Below are 23,730 nucleotides of genomic sequence, written 5' to 3' on the forward strand. Positions count from 1 at the left end.
CGTCACATTACTTAGAAATATCTACATGTTTAATGTCCCTTAGACCTCAATGTACAGCAAATTAACTTTTTAAATCTCAGCGTTTCAACCTTAATACATATAAAATTATTGTGACAAAGTTTTAATTTTCCAAAAACCAGAGTGTGTAGGTGAGGTTGGATTACTTCTACATGTAAGAAAGGGTAACAAATTTTGTTATAATTAGGACCCAGGGTAGAATTTTCCAGATACTGGATATTTATTGCTATACATATAATTTTTCCACCAATGAAATCCTCCAACATGAATTAATGACAATAGGTACAGAATTATTTCACTTGTATAGATAAAAATTTAATGGCCAGAAAGAATTTCAAGAGATAGGATTGAATATTTTCACAACGGCTCCTAAAAACTGCCTCATCAATATATTAGGCATAAAAGTCATCTTTTCCAGTTTACTTAAAAGTGTAATGCATATTCTAAATCATGGAAACGATGTCACCTGGGCTATGGCCAGGAACCTATTTATTTAATTCAGTTAGCATTGTTTTTAATGTAAAATTATTTTGATACTGAGATGTCTTTGCCTCCAGGTAGACATCTGGAGTGAACAATTATATACTTTGGCTATATTGGTCATTTTACCATACATTTCTAATTAACTAGTAGAATAGAATTAGTTTACTAGACTCCTATAGAGTACTGTATCAAACTGAGAAACTTTTTCAATCTCTGTGTCAATGGTTAAAATGAGGCAGAACTTGATAAAGTCTGTTGTAGAACTGGAAGTATATTCCAGTGAATCTAACTTGGCATAAGTCTTTCAAGACAATACAAATATAATAGAAATGAATTGTTTTTTACTTTTTCATGGATTCTGATTACAAAAGTACCAAACATGTTTACTTCTCAATGGGAGATCTGGTTTCCATGGGGACCAAGCCAACCTCATCTGCTGTTTTGCAGACCATGCTCCGTGCACCACCTCCACTTTGGCAGAACTAAAGAGGGGCTGAACACAGCTACCCTGGCAAGTGTGCACAGCCATCTATACAGTTTCTACTCATTTTCCACCCCCTTTCAATAACAGAACCCAGGAGGGGGTTCCAGGATGTGCAGCTTTCCTCCCACTTTCAAGTTGCATCACTTGTGATGCTCTTTGAAACTGGAACATTCTACATGATTGTGATAAACATCCGCCATGTGTCACAATGTTCCTTCAAGTTAAGTGTCAAATTAGCTGGCAATATAAATAGGTGCCTATTTTTTATTGTTTCAATGCCCTTATCATACATTCTGTACAGATCAATGGTATTTCTTACACAGTTGATCAAATATCTGTTACATACTGGAATTTGCTCTATTTAATATACACATATTCATGTGTTTATCATGTGCTTATCAACAGGTTGACATATGCCAAGCACTGGGCTGAGCTTGAGGGGTACAGAGATGAGCAAAACCGAGCTCTTACTCTCAAGTAGCTCGGAATTTAGGGTAGAAGAATCTGTTAGAAGCATTATTTGTAAATCACTGTGGTGAATGTAACGTTAAGATATTTTCACTGGATGATATGGGGTAATAAGAAGAGACAATCTCACCTGGAGACCAGAGAGGGCTTTCTTAGGGGTAACGCTTTGGTTATTGCTTAAACAATGACTATAGATTAGCCTGGTGAAGAAGCACCAGCTTGAACTGGTAAATGAAAGAAACAGTAGCTTCTGGCTTAAACATTAGAGACAATTCCGTGCTTTACCAAAAACTGAAAGGTAGAGAGTAGCAGAAGTGTGAGCTAAAGACAGGTGATCAGTTCCCCTGTGAAATATTAGAAACTTTGGATTTTATCCAGAACCATTTAAGAGGTATAAAGAGAATACATAAAGAGGACAATTGTTCAGCTGTGTATTTCTGAATAATTATTCTGAACACTGTGTGGAATATGTGTTTGAAGAAAATGAGATGTTTAAGTAAATAGCTTTTTTTGTTTGTTTAGGGCAAAACAGCTCTAATGAAAACTTCAATATCTAAAATTTAATGTTTTACTCAATGCAATCCATGTGTTTTCATTAAAATGGATGAGTTACATTTTTAATTAGTTTTACTTATACTTAGCTTATAAAAGAGAAGACTGTGGGGGAAAGGACACATTAGCAAACTTGCAGATATGTAAAAGATTCTAAGAGAGAGTACGCTTAGTGTTCCTCAGTCACTGACAGAAACAACTGATGGATAAAAATACAGGAAGCCAAGAATATTATAAAAATTTGAATTTTACAGCAAACTATAAAAAATGTAATGAGTTTACCACTACTAGAAGCAGAAAGGCAGAAAGCTAGATATTTGAAGGGACTCAGAGATTTCTAGATCAATTATTTTATAGAAATGCAAACAAAAGCCAAAATGGTGAAATGACTTAGCAAAATTCAGTCAGTGACCATTGCCATTTGCTTAGAGTTCTTTCCCCCTACCAGAAAATATAGAAGATTAATACTAATAATTTTCTTCCATTATGTGTGTCTGTGAGTTATATCCCTTTTTTAGTCTTTTCTTAGTCTAAAAGTCTATGTTTCTTTTGAAGAAGATATTCTATTTTAACAAATTCAAGATAAAATTTTAGTAAATGAGTTGGAAACTTTCTGACTCCTCTCAAATTGTAGTTAATATATTTGAAATAACTATATTTTCCACCACTTTATCCTTACTACCTTTTTTTATGCCATTACCATGAGCTTATTGAATGTTTAGAGTTCTGTTTAGTAAGTATGTGTGGAGGGCCTGCATTGATAAAATAGTGTTTTTACTCTAGAGGACGATATGGCCTAGTAGTGTGATTGTACATTGTTAACATTAATTTCATTCCTTAGGAAATTGACTTTAAATCAGTCTGCTAATCACTTACTTCAATGTTTTATAATAAAGCAAGTAGAAAGATTAAAAAAGCATCATCAAAGATCATGAGTAGTTTAAGACAGAGTTTTAAGAAGATTTTTGGCTGACATTGCTAGAATATTAACTGAAATGAAAAGGTAAAACATTTGTCTTTTATCCATAATAGTAATAACTATTATTCAATTTTTTTAAGTTACAAAATGTGTAGACATTTGTGTGTGTGTGGGTGCCATTCAATCAGTCCTAGGCAATTGAGATGGTTAAATAACACCCATATGGTAAACAGCTTGGTACGCCCAGTATAAAGGAAAAGGTGTTGGCAGTGAATCTGTGAAGGAGGCATTATTATTTTCACTCCCATAGGTGATGTAAATGTCCAGCCTCCAGGGCTTTATTTCTTTTCTTTAGCTTTTTTTTTTTCTTCTTTCCTTTCCTTTATGTTCTAGACTTTAGCTGGGTTAATTATAGAATGAAATATTTTTCAATACGAAACGCTCATTCCTAGGGAGAAAATAGTTGCCTTGGAGAGTGATGTGAAACACAATCTAAATATTTAGTTTCATATGTTAAAAAGCAATTCCATTTCAAAGGAGATGAAAAAACACAATATATGACTTCTATCTGATTAAAATTTTGTTTTTTTTCATGGAAATGTGACATGTGAAGCAAAGGCAATTTGATAATAGTTACATTAACAATTAACATATATTATTTGTTATGTTCTAAGGCTCTTTTTTAGTAATTTTTATGTATTATTGGATAGGTTTCATTTCATAACCATAATAGGCTTATAAAATTAGTGTTATAATTACACCAATTTTGCAGATGTATAAACTGAAGAACTGAGAGTTTGAGTAATTTAGACCACTAGCTGGTGGGATCAGGAATCTGCTCCACAGCCCACATTGGTAACTACAATGATATGGTGCCTTTATTTGGTAAGATGTCAATGTTTTAAAATCTTGTGTAACATTTCACAAGTTGTAGTACTAAGGAAGACATGTAAGACCATGATAGTTGTAATGGATGATGGTTGTAGGGGTTAGAACTCAAAATTTGGAGTCAAGAGGACTGCAGCTGAAATCTCCATCCTGCCAGTGGTGTGAGGTATTTAATCTCTATAAGCTTCACTTTCTTCATCAGTAAAATGACATCACCCATAGAGTCATTTTGAGGATTAAATGAGATTATACATGTAATGTATTTAGCTAATAGTGAGCATATAGTATGTTTTAAATATATGTGGAATTATTTTCTTCATAAAGTGAAGATCTAGTGTCTAAAGAAAAAAGTAACAGATCTAGTGTCTGAAGAAAATATATTGTGATAGATGAGTCGTCCTCATTTAAGAAGAATTAAGAAGTTTCAAATATCAAATAACTTTTGAAGTTTATTTTCTGAAAAGCAGTAAGCATTTAGAAAGCACTGTTTAATTTTTATATTAGTTTGTAATTTACTGGTTTACAGTTATCCCTTGGTATCTATGGGGGATAGGTTCCAGGAATCCTCATGGATACCCAAATCCACATGCTCAAGTACCTTATATAAAATGATATAGTATTTGCTTATTATCTTTGTTACATCCTCTCATGTATTTTAAATTATATCTAGATTATGGATAATACTTACAGGGTCTATGTATCACTTCATTTGCATGCATTCAATGTGATACATAGTGTGCATCAAATTTGAGTTTTGTTTTTTAGAACTTTGTGATATTTTTTCCAAGTATATTTGATTTGAGGTTAGTTGAATTCATGGATGTGGAACACACTGATATGAAGTGTTGACTACATATAATTATGACATATAATATATTACGTATAATATTATATGTAGTATTACATATAATATTATATGTAGTATTACATATAATATTATATGTAGTATTACATATAATACTGTAATAACTTTGAGTCTAAATTCGTGAGCTTAGAGACTTCAAACTGATATTTATCAAAAGAGTAGAAAGTGAATTATTTGCCTATGTGACATAAAGCATGGTTTTGAACATACAACCTTGGGCTCCTGATATTGAGGGACTTGAATATTAGACTTATATCTGTAACTTTTTTCAGTTTTTAAGTGACCTTTTCCATAGAATTTATGCTTTTTTCAATTAAATGTTCATCTCTAGAAAAGTTCCTTAATAATTTCCAAAGAAAGCGATGTGCAAGACAGCTTTTGTGTGTTGTTTTATATACTAGCAATCAAAATTTAACATATCACAGAAAGTTGATCTAGACTGCTCATTTTATATTTTAAAATATAACATTTCTAAAAATGGTATACCTTTGAAAATGAATACTATTCATTATTGAAAATTCTCTAAACCGTCGATACAACATCATCTTAAAAGTATGTTTTGCATTTTATCATATGATATTGGTTTGGCTGTGTCCTCACCCAAATCTCATCTAGAATTATAACTGCCACAATTCCCATAATGTGTCATGGGAGGAACCCAGTGGGAGGTAATTGACTCATGGGAACGAGTCTTTCCCATGCTGTTCTTGTGATAGTGAATAAGTCTCACAAGATCTGATGGTTTTAAAAGTGGGAGTTTCCCTGCATACACTCTCTCTTTGCCTGCTGCCAACCATGTAAGATGTGACTTGCTCCTCCTTGCCTTCCACCATAATTGTGAGACCTCTGCAGCCACATGGAACTGTGAGTCCAATAAATTGCCCAGTCTTGGGTATGTCTTTATCAGCAGCATAAAAATGGACTAATACATTATATTTTGTGAATTTTATACATTTTTTAAAAAGTTCATTCAGACTGAATCAGGTAATGATGTCTGTGCTATAGAAACTATTTCTTAACATGTAAGTAAAAGAGATTATGCATTATATTTAGTGGAAATAGTCTGTTATAGGCAGTCTGAACAATGAACCAACTTTAAAGTGATACTCTGTAAGTGTGTTAAGGAAATGAAAATCTAGGTAAAATTGATGCCCTGTGTAAATAGAAAAAAATAAGACATTTCATTTTAGCTTTATTAAAGTATAGGCTTTTAATATATTTTACATTTATACAAAATAAAGTCACTGTCCAATTTCTAAGCATTTAAGGATTTTTACCCATAAATAGTTAAAATCCTAGCACTTTTCAGAATCATGTTTTTTGACATAGATTTGGAAATTTCAAATAACTTCTCACTCAAGTCTATGGAAACAAGGAAATAATTACTGCATGCAGAATTATCAAGATTATTTAACTAATCTTTCGGGCACTTATAGAAGCAGGCTGTGGTGTGGCTGAGGCAGCTGGATCCCTTGCGGCTTGTTTTCAACATTTGTCACTGAGATGGATGAGCGTCGCCTTGAAATGCAGGCAGAATAGTCTCTTCACTTAGTGTGCAGAAAGGCTATGTGGCAGGTTGAAATCAATATTCACACATGACCTGTGAAATCAAATTGAGTCAAAGCTTTCCCTTCATGATATTAGCAATGGTAAAGGATGATTTTTCAAGCTTCACAACGACTTAGAATTTACAAAATTCCAATTAAAATATGAGTCTTCTGTAGTAAATAAATTGATCTTTGGATTCTTATGCCATTCTCAATCTGGGGCCCATGAATGGACTTTGGGGTCTCAGGAGCCTGGGACCCCAGAACTTGTATTTTGTATTATGCATATGTGCATTTTTCTATATTGAGGACTCTTTATTTTCATTACATTCTCAAAGGAATCCATAAATCAAAAAACAAACAAACAAAAAAATTAAGAATCACTGCACTGACAAATAAGGAGCTATAAACTTTTATAAGTTTTAAAGAGACTTTGAAGAACTGACTTAAATTGAAATGTTGTGTGAAAAAAAAAAATATTTTGTAGTAGTGTCTCCAAACAGTATTTAGAAATGCCATGATGGGGTAATCTGAGAACTATCCTTTTTATGGATAAAGGAATACTGATGATATGAACAAGAGACAGGGAAATATTGGGAAGAAGAGGGTGATTCCGCAGCAAAGGCCCCACCCTCAAGCCTGGAAAACTGCAGCCCTAAGTGAGAGCACATTTGGCTTTAGAAAGAAAGGATGGAAGAAAAGGAAATTCGCATTTACTATATATTTCAGACATTGCTTAGCAAAATCATACTACTTACTTCCCTTCTTTACTATATTCTTTTAATGTAAATTTCCACCAATTGAAAGGAAAGAGATTGTTAGGCAATGTTAGATGTTTTGTATCTTACCAAAATATATTATATCAATCAGTGTTTAAATAGCTGAACCAGACTATGTCTGTGTGCCACTCAAAGGGTTGGCTAAATATATATGTTTGATAACCCAGGAATTACCGAGAGAGAGACAACTCTAAGAAAGAAGTCATACACGCTGGGCGTGGTGGCCCACGCCTGTAATCGCAGCACTTTTGGAAGTCAAGGTGGGCTGATCACCTGAGGCCAGGAGTTTGACACCAGCCTGACCAATATGGTGAAACTCTGTCTCTACTATATATACAAACACGTAGTCAGGCATGTGGTGGCATGTGCCTGTAATCCCAGCTACTTGGGAGGCTGAAACATGAGAAACACTTGACCCAGGAGGGGGAAGTGAGCTGAGATGGTGCCATTGCACTCTGGCCTGGGTGAAAGAGCAAGATTTGTCTCCAAAATAATAATAATAATAATGATAATAATAATAATAATAATAATAATAATAATAATTTAAAAATTAAAAAAAAGAAAGAAAGAAGCCATACGATGAGTGTGATATTAGCCCCTTAACAAGAGTCCTTGATGTTTGCAGATGTCCTACAACTCTGAATTCCCATTATGTTTTAAATTATGATTGCTTCCCTAGCACCCATGTGGGCTGCTATCAACAGAGGCTTATCACTTCCAGGAAATAATAACTATAGAGATATATGAATTATTTCAAAGCTCCAATTCTGCCTCCATGCAGATTTCTCCATAATAAAATAATGGAGTGAAGCATTAAAAACATTCCGCTGAAGCAAATATCTTTAAATAGATTATTTCCCACAAAGAATCAGTGGGCGCTGATGTTCCCTTGTTGGCTATAAAATCACTGGGAGAGAAATTACAATTACAGCAATCACAACATAGTTTAACCCTATGAACTTAGATACTGAGAAAACAAAATGAAAAAATATTTAAAAAAACACCTTTTAAAAGACCATCTTTAAGAAAGCAACACAATTGAGATTTCCATTTACAGCAGCTTTCAGCTACTTCACTCTCTCTCCAGAAGAGGCTCCATAGTGTCCATGGCTACCCTTCAAGGCATAACCGTATGCTTTTCTATTCATGGATTTTAGGGATTGAATATGTTATCAATCAAAAGAGCCACTGTAGTTTCATTGCTTCTAGAATCTCCTGAGGCACTGTATACAGCTGCATTCAAAGAAAATGAACTGTTATAAACTTGATCATATTCATCCCTTGGGCTCATTTGATTACAAAATTGCCCAATGAGCTGTTACAGTATTTTCAACTAATTAGTTAACCCATACATCAGGATTTCTTTCCTTCTTTTCTTTTCTTTCTTTTTTTTTTTTTTTTTGCCTTGAAGTATAGATTTTCCTTTTCTTTCATAGTTTACTTGTCTCAGTGTTTGCTGTGTGGCCGGAACCCTCAATCACATCACTAAACATACCCTTTCTCATATCATTCTTCATGTGACAGAAATAAATGGTGCACATTTCTCTTGCCATTTTATTGATTTTGAATCTGAGACAATGAAGAGCAATGTGATTCCGTTGGGAAACTCAGAGAGCTATGATTACCTCCCAGAGCAGCCCTAATCAATGGGTGGAGATCCAAGGTTCCTTCTGGACATAATTATGCTGAAGAAAAGAAATAGAGACACATTTTCAATAAAATAAATTGTCATGTAAAGGTTCAAGTGAGTTCTTCAGAAAGTGTATTTCTGCCTTTGTGCAAATTTCTTCATAGAGTTAAGAAATGAAGCATTAAAGAAAGGATTCAACAGAACCCAAGCATTATGGAAGGACTGTGTCCCCCCAGTTCATATGTTGAAGCCTTAACCCGCAATGTGACTGTCCTATATTTCAATATAGGGTCTTTAATGAAGCAATGAAGGTTAATGAGGTTGTAAGAGTTGATCCTTGATCAGATAGGACTGATGTCCTTATAAGAATTGGAAGAGATACCCAGAATTCCTGCTGTCTCCTTTCCCCCACCACACCAGTCATGAGCATACAGAGGAAAGGCCATATGAGGATGCATTGAGAAGACAGTGATCTGTAAGCCAGGGAAAGGACCTTCACCAGTTTACAAGCCTGACACCTTGCTCTTGGACTTCTGGTCTCCAGTGCTGTGTGAAAATAACGTTTAGATTGTTTAATTCACTCAGTCTGCGGTATTTTGCTTTGTCAGCCCTGGCAGACAAATATAAGTATCTCCAAATAGATTATTCCACAAGACAGCAAGCATGGTTTCCCTAATAAAAAGAAAGGGGGACTGAAAGGTAGAAGAAGTATATAATTTCAAAATAAGTAAATAGAAATGAAGCAAGAGCCAAAATGGTTTATACAAGTTATATCTTTGCCAGGATAATAGAAAGAATAGGGTGCTGTATATTACTGCCTGTTTCACTCAAGTCACAGTGAACACAAAGGGCTGTGCTGGCACATGTCATAGAGCTTTTCAGAATCCAGCGTACTTCTCTGGTGTGTTTTAACTGCCTGCAAATGACACCATCCTCTTCTTCTGCACATTTTGAATGAGATACTGTGAAGGACAGCCTGAGAATGGCCGAGAAGCTGTTGGTGCATTCTGGGGCTGTTAACTAGTTTAGAGAAGCCTTGGTGCCTGGGAGGTCACAAGCCACCAAGGGACAATCGTTACATGATGAGTTCACACTGTTACATATGGAATGATGCTATGTTTAATCTGCTATCAGATGCTGAAGTGGATTTTCATATCAAGTTAAAAACAACATTCCAATAAAATGGCAAGTGTGAAAGTTGCAAAGGTGTATAAAAGTAAAGAATATGATTGCTAGAATTAGAGCTACATATATGTGTATCCCAATAAGATATATTTGACTTCATGGAAAAAATTCTACTATATAAAGGAGTTTAGACATCAAATAATTTAAATGATGAGAGTACTGTGTGTGATGTCCACAGTGATTATCATTGGCATAATTCAGAAAGAGTAAATTAGAATTAGGTTTTGTAGTTACATATGTGCAACCCAAGTGCCTCCAGATCCCCTAACCTTTTTGGACTACATTTCCCTTGACTAGATGGAGACGTGCTCATTTTATGGGAGATGCAACATTCATCAAAGTGTTGTGCAGGATTCTTTGGGAAGAGGAGTGGTTGTTTTCCATGACTTTTTTGCTACTCTATATTCTCAATTCTCTCTCACTGTCTCATTTCCTTCAGCTGCTGTTCCATGCACATGGCTCTGGCAGCTAGCTACCATAAGTGCACAGAGGCCATTTCTTCTATATTCATTAAAGTAACTAACACAAAACTTCTGCTCAAAGCAGAATTTTCATTAAATATGTATAAGTAATAAAAGAGAGATATCATCAACAAAAGAGGAAGAAATTTACAATCTGATAGTTTCATGTTGGTTATTCTTGCAGCAAGTAATTTTCACTGAGCAAATTTCTTCTTAGGCCCTGGCCTGTCCCATATTGCTGCCTTGTTTATTTTTTTGTTGTTGTTTGTTTGTTTGTTGTCAGTCCTTTCTTCTCTCATCTTCTTTTCAGGTCTTCCAGTGTTTCACTTATGCAGCTGGAAGATAACTACCAAATCCCAATTGTTGTATTATACATAGCAATTTAGCTCTGTTTTTTTATCCAGTCTAGCCCCAAAACATATTCTTTTAATTCTGTAAAATTACTTTTTTGGGATGTACAATTTTATGCATATGTGTGTGTGTGGTGTATATGTGTGTGTATGTACATACACATGTGCGCACACACACACACAATTATAGTCAGTATACCACTACAGTCAGGATTCAAAATAATCCCATCACCCCAAAAACTCTCGTGTTATTTCTTTATTGGTACCCCTTCCCCATCCCTAAGTCCTGTCAACTATTGATCTATTCTCCATCACTATATCTTTTTGAGAATGTCATTTAAATGGAATTGTATTAGTCTGTTCTCACACTGCTGATAAAGACATACCCTAGACTGGGTAATTTGTAAAGAAAAAGAGGTTTAATAGACTCACAATTACATGTGACTGGGCAGGTCTCACAATCACGGCAGAGGTGAAAGGCACATCTTACATGGTGACAGGCCAGAGCGAATGAGAGCCAAGCAAAAGGGGAAACCTCTTATATAGTAATCAGATCTTGTGAGACTTATTACTACCATGAGAACAGTATGGGTGAAACTACTCACAATGATTCCATCATTGCTCACTGATTCCATTATTATCCCTCCCACAACATGTGGGAATTATGGGAGGTACAATTCAAGATGAGAATTGGGCGGGGACACAGCCAAACCATATCATTCCACCCCTCCCAAATCTCATGTCCTCACAATTCAAAACCAATCATGCCTTCCCAGCAGTCCCCCAAAGTATTTCCTCATTTCAGCATTAACTCAAAAGTCTACAGTCCTAAGTCTTATTTGAGACAATGTAAGTCTCTTCCAGCTAAGAGCATGTAAAATCAAAAGCAAGTTAGTTACTTCCTAGATACAATGAGGGTACAGACATTGGGCAAATACAGTCATTCCAAATGGGAGGAATCAGCCAAAACAAAGGGGCAACAGGCCCTATACAAGTCTGATATCCAATGGGGCAGTCAAGTCTGAAAGCTCCAAAATGATCTCTTTGACTTCACGTCTCATCTCCCATCCAGGTCATGCTGATGCAAAAGGTAGATTCCCATGGTCTTGGGCAGTTCCGCCCCTGTGGCTTTGCAGGTTACAGACCCCTCCTGGCTGCTTTCACCTTGAGTGTCTGCAGCTTTTCCAGGAACATGGTGCAAGTTGTAAGTGGATCTACCATTCTGGGGTCTGGAGGATGGTGGTGCTCTTCTCACAACTTCACTAGGCAGTACCCCAGAGGGCACTCTTTGTGGGGGCTTCAACCCCACATTTCCCTTCTACACTGCCCTAGCAGAGGTTCTCCATGTGGGGCCTGCCCCTGCAGCAAAATTTTCCTGGATATCCAGGCATTTTCATACATCCTCTGAAACCTAGGCACAGGTTCCCAAATCTCAATTCCTGGTTTCTGTGCACTTGCAGGCTCAATACCATGTGGAAGCCATCAGGGCTTGCAGCTTGCACCCTCTGAAGCCATGGCTTGAGGTGTACCTTGGCCCATTTTGGCCAAGGCTAAGATGCAGGGTACCAAGTCCCGAGGCTGTTCACAGAAGGAGGGACTTGGGGCTGGCTCTTGAAACCATTTTTTCACTCCAGGCCCCTGAACTTGTGATGGGAGGGACTGCCACAAAGATCTCTGAAATGCCCTGGAGACATTTTCCTCATTGTCTTGGTAGTTAACATTTGGTTCTTCATTACTTATGCAAATATCTGCAGCCCAGTTGAATTTCTCCTCATAAAATTGGTTTTTATTTTCTATCACATTATCAGGTTGCAAATTTTCTGAACTTTTATGCTCTGTTTCCCTTTTAAAACTGAATGCTTTTTTACAGCACCCAAGTCACCTCTTGAATGCTTAGAAATTTCTTCCACCAGATACTCAAAATCATCCCCTTCAAGTTCAAAGTTCCACATATCTCTATGGCAGGAGCAAAATGCCACCAGTCTCTTTGCTGTTTTAGGAAGAGTCACCTTTGTTCCAGTTCCCAACAAGTTCCTCATCTCCATTTGAGACCACCTCAGACTGGATTCCATTGTCCATTATCAGCATTTTGGTCAAAGCCATTTAAAAAGTCTCTAGGAAGTTCCAAATTTTCCCACATTTTCCTATCTTCTTCTGAGTCTTCCAAGCTGTTCTAACCTCTGTCTGTTACCCAGTTCCAAAGTTGCCTCCACATTTTTGGGTATCTTTACAGCAATGCCCTACTCTACAGGTACCACTTTACTGTATTAGTCTATTCTCCCGCTGCTGTTAAAGACATACCTGAGACTGGGTAATTAATAAAGAAAAAAAGGTTTAATGGACTCACAGATCCATGTGACTGGTGATGCCTCACAATCATGGTGGAAGGTGAAAGGCATGTTTTACATGGTGGCAGGCAAGAGTGAGTAAGAGCCAAATGAAAGGGGAAACCCCTTATAATCAGAGCTTGTGAGACTTATTCACTACCATGAGAACAGTATGGGGGAAACTGCCCTCAATGATTCCATTATCGCTCACTGGGTCCCTCCCACACCATATGGGAATTATGGGAGCTACAATTCAAGATGAGATTTGGGTGGCGACACAGCCAGACCATATCAGGAATTATAGATTATATTAATATAATCTTTTGAGACTTTTTAATACTCAGCATGATGCCTTGAAATTCATCTAAGTTGTTGCATAAATCAATAGGTTGAGCATTTTATTGCCAAATAATATTCCATTGCATCGACGTAGCATAGTTTTTCAGTTCATATGTTAAAATATATTGTCATTGTTTTCAGTTTTGGGTGGTTATAAAAACTACTATAAAATTTGCTTCTATATGAAGATAAGTATTTATTTCTCTAAAATAAATTCCCAGTGGTGGGATCACAGGGTCATGTGATCAGTGAATATGTAGCTTTATTGTTTAAAAAGCTGCCAAACTGCTTTTCCAAAGTGGGTGTACTATTTTTGCATCTGCGCCAACAGTGTACGGAAGTTCCGGTTGCTCTGCATCCTCCACAGCACTCAGTATGGTCAGAATTATGTTGAAGTCATTGAAAAAGGGATGTAATGGTATCTCATCATGGATTTAAATTGTATTTCCCTAACAGCTAATGATTTCAAGCAGTTTGTAAAGTGCTTATTCGACATCCTGGTATCTTCTTCAGTGAAATAGTCACTCACATTTTTTGCCCATTTAAAAAACTGTAAATTGGGTTGCTTTCTTTGCAATAAGTTTTAAGATGTCTTTATACATTTAAATCGGTCCCATGTACAATATTTTCTGCAGGTTTATTTCCAAAAAACAGTGATTCTGATATTTTTCTTTATTACCATTCTCTCTAAAACTTCTAGCAAAACAGAAACAAACCTGCTACTTTCTAAACCCGTATCTGTTGTGTTCATCTTTATCCTTTTACTTGGCTCTGCTTCTAGCCTTAACCTTCAATTATGTATTTTCTTTTTGGTATCTCCAGACCTGCTTTTGCATAATCCATTCTTTCCTGTAATTTATACACGTTAAAGTCTCTGTATTTAATTTTTAAGAAGAAGTTAATCTATGACTTCTCTCTGAATTACTACCTGTCTACTTTCCATTGCTACTCTGCTTCTTGAAAAATGTTCTATATTTGCTAACTTCTCCTGTCAGTATCCAACCTGGACTCTTCTTTCGTTATCATTCTGAAAGTGTTCTCACAATTGTCACCAGGGACCCCAGTTGCCTCTAATGGTGGCCTGTGTTCATCTTACTTACCTTTGTGAAACTGTGGCATTTTTGCCCACCACTTTTCTCCAGATAATAACATCACACACACACACACAAATCTTTATCAATATAGTCACAGAGAAAGGTAAAGTAATACATATTTTGGAAGCAGATTATTTTATTATGTTTTTTGAAAAAAAGTATAAGAAATTTCATGAGAATAAAGGATGCGGAAACACTCTGAATTCAGTATACACATATAATTTAACTGGGTTATTTATATAACATGAAAGAAATTTGTATTCATAGAATCTTGTTTCATTTGAGTTCTGGCTTGTTTTTGAAATAGGTCGATTAGTCTACTAGTCTTCAAGTGCTCCATTTTTCTAATTTGTAAAATAAAGATGAAAATAATAGTTGACTCCCAAATTTTTTGCAAACATTACGTGAGATGGAGGACACAAAGCATTTAGTAGAATATCTGAAATATAGAGTAATTAATAAATAAACTAGTTTTTTTAAGTCCTTTCCCTCCGTATTTCTGTAATTAAATTTTAGAAATGAATTTTAAAGACAAAGCAATTTATTCAGCTTGAAATATTCAGTATTAATACTGGAAACTTATAAAACAAATTTAGGGAGCTTTGGGCACAGTTTTTCTTTTGATTGTGCATGTCTAAACACAGAGCTGATGATCTGTGGTGTGTCTCTTACCTAATTTGGGTAAATAATCTCCTTGTGTCTCTGCAGAGAACCTTTACGCAAGCCAGATATGTAGAGTTTAACCCAGTCAGTGGGATTCTGCCCTATGAGTGTAATTTTACTGACACAGAATCATGAAGCAGTAGTTCAGCCATGATTTGGAGTGCTAATTAACAGCAAGCTAATACAACAATGCCTCTGCTTAATCATCTTTTCTTTATTAAAAATCAGTTACTTGTAATAAATTATTACACAAGAGTTTTTGCGTATAGTTTAGTACCCTAGATTTCCCTTGATCTTTCTTTCCACATAATTCTATAACACATTCTGCATTAACAACTGAAGGTATTATTGATTTATTCTCTATTACACACTATACATTAAAATACTTTCATTTTGTCTTGCTTTCTCCCATAAACTCTCTTGCCCAAATAATTTAGTTGAGTGCCTTTTGCATAATCCACATCAAGGTTTTCTTTATTTTTGTTGTTGAATATCCATCTATGCTCTTACAATTCCAGTTTTGCAAAGAAACAAGGGCTATTAACCAGATTCAACTATAATGACTCTTCTTTGGACAATCTTTTGGCAATAGCAAAGAAGTAAACCATGGAAAATGAATCTATTAGAATCATCATACTTAGGAAATAACATGGTTATAGCTAATTGTAATAATGTCTCCTGGTAATATCTTGATTTTTATACTGGAACGCATAGTAGAAAATTGCTCAATGTTCCTATTTGTCTTCATCCACTAAAGATGGAACAGTTATTTCAAACTGACTTTTGTGTGCTTATGTTGTATGTGTGTATGTGTGGGTACAGAGGATGCAATCTTCTTTCTTTCTAAAAATGTTATATGGCATATGTTTATGTAAAAATTATTTTCAATGTAAGTTTGGTTTGTTTTTTAAATTGTACAAGAATTCTTATGATATGTGGTATAATTTCTGAGTCAATAAAAATCTTCAAGTTTTAATTTGTGTTATTGTTGTTTTCAAAATTTGCACAATGGAAGTTAGTTCCTTGTTTCAGTGAAAATGTCTTCGTTATATAATAAATTTCATCTATGCTTATTGTAAAATGTTTAAACAATGCAGAGTAGATGAAACCAATGGGTTTCACTATATCAATTGGAGATAACAGTATATGGTTCTATCTATGTCAACACATTAAAGTTGATGAACTGCAGTATGAATGTTCTCACCATTTAGCTGCTCCCTCAGATATGAAAAACTCAAGTGGGCAATATTAATTTGAAATTAAAGGTACCTCACCTAGGGAGTAGGGATCTACTAGGGAGTAGGTCAAACCTCCTCTACCCCTTCTTTTTCAAAATTTAATGTATATATTTATCACTCTGGGATCTTGTTCAATGAAAGATTGTGATTCCATATGTTTGGAGCAGCATCTGAAATGCTGTATTTCTAATAGGCTCCCAGATATACTGATACTGCGCTATCAAGTGGGGGAAAGAACCACATAGAGGGAAAATGAAAACATAATTTACAAAAGGTGAGGGAAGGGACTTCCCTGACCTCTACTGAAAAATAAAAAGCAAGAAATATTGAACTCTGCTAACGCTCTTGCTACGTTTGAGGTATTTATTTCGGTTGCTGTTCTATTTTGCTTTATTTTCCCAGAATGGCTTGTTATTTGTGAGCAGTTGTCTGGAAACGATAGGAAATTCTTTTTATATTGTATACATTAATATGCTACAAAGCTTTTCATTAGGCACTGATTTATCTAAATTTCGTTAAAACTATTGAAAAGGAGCCAAACTCAAAGAGTTTGAACTATCCAAACATTTCAAATAGTCAGAAAACCAGAGATTCTTTCACTTATAAACACAAGGACTTGCTTAATAGAATTAGTTTTGCGTGAGGTTACCGCATAATTTACTCTCCAGTAGAATTTAGAGAAAGATACGTTCTACCCTTCTCTGTAGGAATGTCTTAAAGAAAAAATAATCACAGTACCTTTCAAATACCACAAAACTACAGGAACATCAGAATGTCATCATCTACAGCAGACACATCCCACGTATTTTCTATGCTAAGCTCATCTTTGGTTGGGAGAGAATGGAAGGGGCACCCTGCTTGGGATTTTTGTTAAATTATTTGTGAGAAACAGTGAATTTGCCTCCCACAGAGCCATGGTTCCTGGGCCTTTGTATTTCAAAGATGAGTAAATAGTAAATAAATAAATAGAAATGAATAAGAAAGGAAATGAACATATGTTGACAAAAATACATTTAACCAATATACATACCTTAAATAAATCAATTACTAGCACTGTCATTTCTAAAAGAAATGGCATGATAACACAAAATGTAGATAGGGAAAATGTCTAGTAGGGTATAATACCAAAACCAACTAGCCTAGTATCTTTCACTTATACATAAATTGTTCTTTTCAAATCATGTAAAAGATTTATGCTCTATCTTTGCCTATTTTATTGGTTAGTTTATACATTTGTTTGTGTTTTCCAAATGGACTATAACTAACTGGTTATATTCCTAATAAAAACTTAATTACAGACCATAATTTCAGAATAACACATCAGGAACTTTTTGTTAAAGTGGCCAAATGGCTAAATTTTCTTTACTCATTTAAGAATTAAGGCTATGGATATTCTAGAAAACTAAAAGTTAGCATATTTTGTGGTATAAATTGTAAATTCAGTGAGAAAGAGTTATTGGATTTTATAGTTTTTTCTTTATAATGAAGGTCTCTTCAGAACACTTTTCTAAATCAATAATAAAATAAATTTATCATTAATACATGTATACACAAAGATAGACCAACATCTGCCATAGAACCTTATACATCACCTTGTTAAAGAATCTCAGAGTCATGCTTACCTGGAGGATGTTGGCATTTCTCGAGTTAACCATGAACCTCAACTGCATTATGAAACATAATGTTAAATCATGTTCTCAGTTGTTATACTGGCTCCTTCTTAAAACTTCTTCTGCAAAGAATACAGGCACTTTCAAAAGGGAAAAGAAAATGTCACTGCAACTTTTTCACTGATAAATGTATTATGTGTATATTTAATTAGTCATCATCATTTGAAATATCTGAAGTAATAATTATGCAATAATGTTTGGTTCATATAAGAGTAGATCCCTTGAGGTCTCATAAAATATGATCCAATTTAAAGTATATTAAATATATTTATCTTCCCAGAATAAGAAAACATACTGTAAAACCTAAGCTTAAAGCAACAGCCTGTTCAAGAAATTAGTCTTTAGAATAAAATTCAACTCTACATGCTCATTTTAAAAGATAACTAAAAGTAAAACTTGGGGAAGAAGAATAAATAGTGACATTCTTTTACAGAATAATTATTCTGTATGAGGAAAATAAAATAATATTATATGTTTTAAATAAATTATGATATTTGAAGCACTCATTTAAAAATGATAACCCATTTGGTTCCATTATATGAAACTTATAAAAATCAGTACATTATTGAATAAGAATAAGGTAGTACAATGATTATTATTTGACATCTAGGTCAGTGCTGTGCATTTGGTATTTATTCATTATATGCTTAATGAATGTATGAATTAAAAAAGCAACTGAGTCCTTGAGCTTCTGACTTGCCTGTAGTGTTTCTGTGTGTATGTGTATAACATTATGTAAATGATCTGGAATTTAAAGTTGATTTTCAAATTTAAAGACTTAATATGAGCATGTAGATACACCTATTCATAAGAAAAATATTATACAATTTGTAAGAGTGGAACTGACAAAGTAGGGAAGTAATGTATTTCTGTTATCAAAACCGCAGGGAATTTTCAGTCCATAATATATGTCATGTGATAGGTATTTTTATATCTATATCCAGTAAACTCCATAAGCAAATATACGTACATTGCAAAATTAAAAATTTAGAATTTGTTTAGAAAAGTTGATCACATGGTAAACTCCACATCAAAAGAGACAAAGGAAGCAAAATAAGAAAATAATTGCTCCACTCTTGAGTAGGGTAAGAAGTGGTTTATTGCCAAGAGAAATATCAATTATAAGATCTATGTATATATTAATCCCTAGGACATATAGATTGGTTTGCTAAAAACAGCAATCATATAGATCATAAAGTCCTCAACTAGCACAGCTTTTGAATGCAAAATGAAAGATTTTTTTTCCATGAGAAAACATTTCTAATTTCATCTGGGTCAGGGGTTATCTTTCCAAAGCGGCTTTGTTATAAGAATGTACCTTGAAGAAAACTTTACAGGGAACATGAAAGCAATTTGTCACAATGCAATGACTGCTTATAGACTGATACTGCATTTTGATACACGGCCTACTGATGTGTAGTAATATATATTAAACTTTGGATGAAAGTGAGCTAGAAAGATTGAAATTACTCTTACAGAATATTTCTACATGGCACAGGCATAGTATAATATATGTCAAGAATAATAATATATATTATATCAATTAATATTTTATTTCAAAAATATTGTTTTCTTTCATTATATTTTAAGTGGCCATATATCTAACATCAAATACTTAAATATAAACTGAATCTATATCATGTATTACTATACTAGACTTTTTATAAAATTTGTAAAATGTTTTATTTATAATTACCAGCAGCAATCAGGTAAACAGAGAGTTTTCACAAAGAATTCTACAGGGTCAATTCATACTTACTAATTTTGTTTTCAAGTAGATCAGGGATCAGCAAAATTGTTTTAAGGGGCCAGATATTACATATCTTAGGTTTCCAGGCTGAAGGCAAAACTAAAGATAATATGCAGGTCCTTGTGTAACAAGAACAATTCTTGCTATTATTCTAGATGAAACACAAATTATAACAGTAATAATCAAGTACAATTTGAGAATTGCTTTATTAACATTTCATGTAATCAGCGTTCAAAGTTGTGTTCATCATAAATGATCGCTCAACTGTTAATGCTAATCTGAAATGAGATTTTATAGATTTCATCTTTGAAATAGCTTTTCACATTTAAGAGAACTGCCAAATACTGATATGAATTCATTAGCATATAATTTCGATTGTACATATTTATCCCTTAAAAGGCAGATAGAATTCTGTCAGACTATTTTCTTGATATTTGTCTTTTATTATGTCATTGCTTTACAGAGTAATCATTTCCAGTTGAAAAATTACGTGGCAGCTTCTCAACTGGAAAATTAAACAGATTCTGAGATATGGGAATCTGCTTTGTCCTTGCCTAAAGATGAGAAAAATGTAATTGAAGCTGTAGTTTGGTCTGGGAAATTATAGCTGCTTCAAATAGTGTGGGAATGGAGTTCATTTTGCTTTTTTTACTTTTTCCAACATAAGAAATTTATAGATCAACTCAACATTACTAGAGATTTATATAACATTCGTTATCTAAAGGATATATTGCAGTATAACTTCCACATATAAGCACCATCTTGCCTTGTATATATACAGGTTGAATTCATTAAGAAACATCAAGGCCGGGTGTGGCGGCTCATGCCTGTAATCCCGGCACTTTGGGAGGCCGAGGTGGGCAGATCACGAGATCAGGAGTTTGAGACCAGCCTGACCAACATGGTGAAACACCATCTCTACTAAAAATACAAAAATTAACTGGGCATGGTGGTGCCTATAATCCCAGCTACTCAGGAGGCTGAGGCAGGAGAATCACTTGAACCCAGGAGGTGGAGGTTGCAGTGAGCTGAGATCGAGCCACTGCACACCAGCCTGGGTGATAGAGCGAGACTTCATCTAAAGCAAAACAAAACAAAAAAAAGTAACATTATCAAGTCTGCAGCAAAAGCTAATTTCCAAAGTTATTCAGTGGTTGTTAGTACAGGCCAAGGGAAATTCTTTTCATACAGAAAAACATTTTGATCTCTTCCTTAAGCTCAAAAATTTCAAGAAAAAATTGAGTCCTAACCCATCAAACTGCCATGCAGTGGGACAAGCTCAGGGTATTCATCTTCCACTTCTAGTTGTCTGAACTGTTCGCCAGAGTGAATGCAGTTCAGCAATGACAATGCTGATTTAAATAACAAATGATAGATTAAAATATTTTCTGCAAAGTACTGCTGATGAATAATAAAATGAATAAATAGATAAACACCATATATTTTCACAAGCTTTGTAAATTTTTTCAAATTAGACTTTTTCTGTTCCACATGCTGTCTCAGATTCAATTGAAAGATATCTTAGCAGATTGTACTTCAGGTTGTACTAAATTCATATTTTCTCAACTTCTTTAAACATATTCTCACGTATAGTTGTTCCCTTCAGACTATTCATAGGAGATGATTCTTCAGTCACTTCAAACTCAGTATTAACTCCTCAAGGAAATAACAGCATTGCTGTTAAATTGGATATTTGCTTTTTTCTTTAGTTGTCTGTTGTTGCTACTGCCAATACTCTCAACTCTTCAAGCAACTGTTCGTGTGGAAAAGATAATGATCTTCACAGTGTAAATGTGTAAAATCTGTACATAGCTCTCTGGCAGTACAAAACCAGGTGGCAAGCTAGAGAGATCTAGCCTACTGGCAGTAGTTAGCTGACACTTGCACCAGATGATAATGATTCTGAGAGATGTACATTTCTGTCAGAGTAGGCTCTCTGTAACATGACTGTTCATTAAAAGTATATATACAGATACATACCTATATTAAAAATATGTGTAAAAATATATACATCAAGTATATGTACATATATACATGTATAAAAGTGTGTATACACATATATATACACACATATAAAAGTGTATATATTTATATATGACAGTACATGTTAATTTTGGTGGGATTTTGTTCTGTATTTGAGTTCCAGTAAACTTAGATATGTCTAAAAATATAAGCCGTAAAACGTCTCTTTATGGGACAGGATTTTGTGCTGGAGCTAGTCCACACCAGCTAACAAGTATCAGTTGTTTAAATTACTAAAATTTTGAGTTAAAATTCAATTACATGCACTTGTTTGCAACACACTTGTTAGGTAAATTTTACTGGAAAAGTAATGGAGACTCAAAATTCATTGCTTCCTAATTAGTTGCTACATTTTGCTGTTATCCGTGTTCTTAGAGTTATTTAATTCTATTGTACCTTTTAGGTGGAAAAATATATAAGAGTGTGCAAATGTGACTCTTTCCAAATCTGTCTTCAACGACTACACATTGTAACTTCAAATTGGCTATGATGGGTAATTTAAATACAGAAATCAGCAAATGCTACAAATCAGGATTTGGTTTAGGGCTTTGTTGATTGTCTGGGCTAAGACATTTACGGAGTGAAATGCCAATAATGAAGAATAGATGCAAATATGTGCTGGGTCAGTAGCCATTGCCTTATGAATAGCACATACACACTCACGAATAACTTTTGAAAACTATCATCCAAATGAGGATAAAAGTCACTCAAGTCAGAGTGAAGTTCTGTTGTCCATCTTCGTTTTTTAATTTCCTCTTCCTTGTTAATACGTATGTTAGAAAATATCAGAAGGCCTGTTGATCACGCCCTGTCCAACCACTGGCCTCTGAGCTGCCTGCTTGGCACTGCTACACTGCCCCCGGATTGGTTACAATGTGGGGTTTTGTCTGGATTACAGGAGGAGGAAGAATGGGGAAGCCACAAAGCCTTGCTGGAGTTGGCCTCTCCTCTGTGCAACAGCCTAAATAGCGCAGCACCCAGGACGCGCTAGGCCCTCCATGCATGTCAGCTTAACAGAAAGTGACTATTAATCCAAACCTGGGGCGAGTGAGAGGTGCAGCTGCAGGATCAGTGGGTCCTAGGGCTTCCTGAAATGCAGTTTTGAGGCCCCTGTAGGAAATTTTCTCCCCTTCCCCGCAGGCTTGGCTTTTGTACCCTGAGACGGAATGAATGTCAAACTCAGGTCCAACTCGCGCTTTTGACCGTGGGAGGTATCCTCAGCTAGGCCTGATGGAGGACAGGAGGGGCTGGCCGAGGGTGGAGAGCGAAGGGATAGCCGAGCTGAGCGAGGGTCTCACCCCACCTGCAGGACGTTGGCAGACCCACACGTGCCCTCCTTTAGCACAAGTCAGTTGCTGCCCTCTACTCTTTGGCAGGGCATAAGTAAGAATGATTTCCGCCGCGGAGATCTAGAGCTTCCTTCCATTTTGCCTCCTGGCCCCTCCTGGAGGCCACAGCCCCTTTCTTGGCAGCTCCGCGCCCCAGAGCAGGAACGCACCCGGACGCGGTCACATTTCAGCTTTGGTGGCTGCGCCCGCGCCCTGGGACTCCGGGCAGGGGATGGGGCTGCGGGCGCCAGGCCGAGCTGCCCTCTTCCGGGACCTGGGTGGTTGCTAAGTAGGGGCCCCCAAGCTAAGCTGTTATAGGAGCTCTCAAAACTCCCTTTCCGGCATCCCACGGAAAAATACATGAATCAGAAATTCCTCTGCTTTGTCCTCCTGTAGGGGCCGAGTGGCGGGGAACTCCCCGGTCGGTACTCGCGTGGGGATCATATCCCAGAGACCGCGGGGCAACCCTCGAAGAGAAGCCCCCTGCGGCTGCTCTTGGCTTCCTTTTGAGCCGGACCGCCTGTCAGGGACCCCAAGGACTGCGAGGCCGGGGGTACAGACCTGGGGTGTGCTGGCGTTCCCTTTCCATCCCAAAGTTCTGTTTTCTTTTTCTTCCACTTCACTCTGGGTCTCAAGCCTTTTCTTTCAGTTTCTCAGCAGACCAGGCCAT

General features: G+C 35.7%; 1 long non-coding RNA gene across 1 annotated transcript in view; it reads right to left on the bottom strand.

The window, feature by feature from the left end:
- The window catches only part of LOC108512777 (uncharacterized), a 59,098-nt gene extending 35,641 nt beyond the window's left edge, over positions 1-23,457 (bottom strand). Inside the window, exon 1 of the long non-coding RNA XR_001880692.1 lies at positions 22,771-23,457. This is a non-coding gene — a long non-coding RNA (uncharacterized LOC108512777). The remainder of the gene's footprint in view (positions 1-22,770) is intronic.
- Positions 23,458-23,730: the final 273 nt, after the last annotated feature.

This window comes from Rhinopithecus bieti, unplaced genomic scaffold, assembly GCF_001698545.2.
Source record: "Rhinopithecus bieti isolate Rb0 unplaced genomic scaffold, ASM169854v2 scaffold_29976, whole genome shotgun sequence".
In the NCBI taxonomy this organism is placed as follows: domain Eukaryota; kingdom Metazoa; phylum Chordata; class Mammalia; order Primates; family Cercopithecidae; genus Rhinopithecus; species Rhinopithecus bieti.